The sequence below is a fragment of the Gymnoscopelus microlampas genome, assembly GCF_963454915.1.
Source record: "Gymnoscopelus microlampas genome assembly, chromosome: 16".
Taxonomy (NCBI): Eukaryota; Metazoa; Chordata; class Actinopteri; order Myctophiformes; family Myctophidae; genus Gymnoscopelus; species Gymnoscopelus microlampas.
Window position 1 is genome coordinate 10,096,368 of NC_139953.1, and position 3,840 is coordinate 10,100,207.

Genomic DNA, 3,840 nt, shown 5'->3' on the forward strand with positions numbered 1-3,840 from the left:
AGCATTTTTTCGTCACCAGCATTTTTCGTCATTTTTCGTCACCAGCATTTTTTCGTCACCAGCATTTTTTCGTCACCAGCATTTTTCGTCATTTTTCGTCACCAGCATTTTTTCGTCATTTTTCGTCACCAGCATTTTTTCGTCACCAGCATTTTTCGTCATTTTTCGTCACTAGCATTTTTTTGTCATTTTTCGTCACCAGCATTTTTTCGTCATTTTTCGTCACCAGCATTTTTTCGTCACCAGCATTTTTTCGTCACCAGCTTTTTTTTGTCACCAGCATTTTTTCGTCACCAGCATTTTTCGTCACCAGCATTTTTTCGTCACCAGCATTTTTTCGTCACCAGCTTTTTTTCGTCACCAGCATTTTTCGTCATCTTTCGTCACCAGCATTTTTCGTCATTTTTCGTCACCAGCATTTTTCGTCATTTTTCGTCACCAGCATTTTTCGTCATTTTTTGTCACCAGCATTTTTTAGTCACCAGCATTTTTTGTCATTTTTCGTCAGCAGCATTTTTTCGTCACCAGCATTTTTTGTCATTTTTCGTCACCAGCATTTTTCGTCATTTTTCGTCACCAGCATTTTTTCGTCATTTTTCGTCAGCAGCATTTTTTCGTCACCAGCATTTTTTCGTCACCAGCATTTTTTCGTCACCAGCATTTTTTCGTCACCAGCATTTTTCGTCATTTTTCGTCACCAGCATTTTTACGTCACCAGCATTTTTTGTCATTTTTCGTCACCAGCATTTTTTAGTCACCAGCATTTTTCGTCATTTTTCGTCACCAGCATTTTTTCGTCACCAGCATTTTTTCGTCACCAGCATTTTTCGTCAAAAATGACCAAAAATGCTGGTGACGAAAAATGACAAAAAATGCTGGTGACGAAAAAATGCTGGTGACGAAAAATGACAAAAAATGCTGGTGACGAAAAATGACGAAAAATGCTGGTGACGAAAAATGACGAAAAATGCTGTTGACGAAAAAATGCTGGTGACGAAAAATGACGAAAAATGCTGGTGACGAAAAATGCTGGTGACGAAAAAATGCTGGTGACGAAAAATGACGAAAGATGCTGGTGACGAAAAATGCTGGTGACGAAAAAATGCTGGTGACGAAAAATGACGAAAAATGCTGGTGACGAAAAAAATGCTGGTGACGAAAAATGACGCAAAATGCTGGTGACGAAAAAATGCTGGTGACGAAAAATGCTGGTGACGAAAAAATGCTGGTGACGAAAAATGACGAAAAATGCTGGTGACGAAAAAATGCTGGTGACGAAAAATGACGAAAAATGCTGGTGACGAAAAAATGCTGGTGACGAAAAATGACGAAAGATGCTGGTGACGAAAAATGCTGGTGACGAAAAAAGACAAAAAATGCTGGTGACGAAAAAATGCTGGTGACGAAAAATTACAAAAAATGCTGGTGACGAAAGATGACGAAAAATGCTGGTGACGAAAAAAGTGCTGCTGACGAAAAATGACGAAAAAATGCTGGTGACGAAAAATGACGAAAAATGCTGGTGACGAAAAAATGCTGGTGACGAAAAAATGCTGGTGACGAAAAAATGCTGGTGACGAAAAATGACAAAAAATGCTGGTGACGAAAAAATGCTGGTGACGAAAAATGACGAAAAATGCTGGTGACGAAAAAATGCTGGTGACGAAAAATGACAAAAAATGCTGGTGACGAAAAAATGCTGGTGACGAAAAATGACAAAAAATGCTGGTGACGAAAAATGACGAAAAATGCTTATGACGAAAAAAATGCTGGTGACGAAAAATGACGAAAAATGCTGGTGACGAAAAATGACAAAAAATGCTGGTGACGAAAAAATGCTGGTGACGAAAAATGACGAAAAATGCTGGTGACGAAAAAATGCTGGTGACGAAAAATGACGAAAAATGCTGGTGACGAAAAAATGCTGGTGACGAAAAATGACGAAAAAATGCTGGTGACGAAAAATGACAAAAAATGCTGGTGACGAAAAATGACGAAAAATGCTGGTGACGAAAAAATGCTGCTGACGAAAAATGACGAAAAATGCTGGTGACGAAAAAATGCTGGTGACGAAAAAATGCTGGTGACGAAAAATGACGAAAAATGCTGGTGACGAAAAAATGCTGGTGACGAAAAAATGCTGGTGACGAAAAATGACGAAAAATGCTGGTGACGAAAAAAATGCTGGTGACGAAAAATGACGAAAAATGCTGGTGACGAAAAAAGTGCTGCTGACGAAAAATGACGAAAAAATGCTGGTGACGAAAAATGACGAAAAATGCTGGTGACGAAAAAATGCTGGTGACGAAAAAATGCTGGTGACGAAAAAATGCTGGTGACGAAAAATGACAAAAAATGCTGGTGACGAAAAAATGCTGGTGACGAAAAATGACGAAAAATGCTGGTGACGAAAAAATGCTGGTGACGAAAAATGACAAAAAATGCTGGTGACGAAAAAATGCTGGTGACGAAAAATGACAAAAAATGCTGGTGACGAAAAATGACGAAAAATGCTTATGACGAAAAAAATGCTGGTGACGAAAAATGACGAAAAATGCTGGTGACGAAAAATGACAAAAAATGCTGGTGACGAAAAAATGCTGGTGACGAAAAATGCTGGTGACGAAAAAATGCTGGTGACGAAAAATGACGAAAAATGCTGGTGACGAAAAAATGCTGGTGACGAAAAATGACGAAAAAATGCTGGTGACGAAAAATGACAAAAAATGCTGGTGACGAAAAATGACGAAAAATGCTGGTGACGAAAAAATGCTGCTGACGAAAAATGACGAAAAATGCTGGTGACGAAAAAATGCTGGTGACGAAAAAATGCTGGTGACGAAAAATGCTGGTGACGAAAAAATGCTGGTGACGAAAAAATGCTGGTGACGAAAAATGACGAAAAATGCTGGTGACGAAAAAAATGCTGGTGACGAAAAATGACGAAAAATGCTGGTGACGAAAAAATGCTGGTGACGAAAAATGACGAAAAATGCTGGTGACGAAAAAATGCTGGTGACGAAAAATGTCGAAAAATGCTGGTGACGAAAAAATGCTGGTGACGAAATATGACGAAAAAATGCTGGTGACGAAAAATGACAAAAAATGCTGGAGACGAAAAAATGGTGCTGACGAAAAATGACGAAAAAATGCTGGTGACGAAAAATGACAAAAAATGCTGGTGACGAAAAATGACGAAAAATGCTGGTGACGAAAAAATGCTGCTGACGAAAAATGACGAAAAATGCTGGTGACGAAAAAATGCTGGTGACGAAAAAATGCTGGTGACGAAAAATGACGAAAAATGCTGGTGACGAAAAAATGCTGGTGACGAAAAAATGCTGGTGACGAAAAATGACGAAAAATGCTGGTGACGAAAAAAATGCTGGTGACGAAAAATGACGAAAAATGCTGGTGACGAAAAAATGCTGGTGACGAAAAATGACGAAAAATGCTGGTGACGAAAAAATGCTGGTGACGAAAAATGTCGAAAAATGCTGGTGACGAAAAAATGCTGGTGACGAAATATGACGAAAAAATGCTGGTGACGAAATATGACGAAAAAATGCTGGTGACGAAAAATGACAAAAAATGCTGGTGACGAAAAATGACGAAAAATGCTGGTGACGAAAAAATGCTGCTGACGAAAAATGACGAAAAAATGCTGGTGACGAAAAATGACGAAAAATGCTGGTGACGAAAAAATGCTGGTGACGAAAAATGACAAAAAATGCTGGTGACGAAAAAATGCTGGTGACGAAAAAATGCTGGTGACGAAAAATGACGAAAAATGCTGGTGACGAAAAAATGCTGGTGACGAAAAATGACGAAAAATGCTGG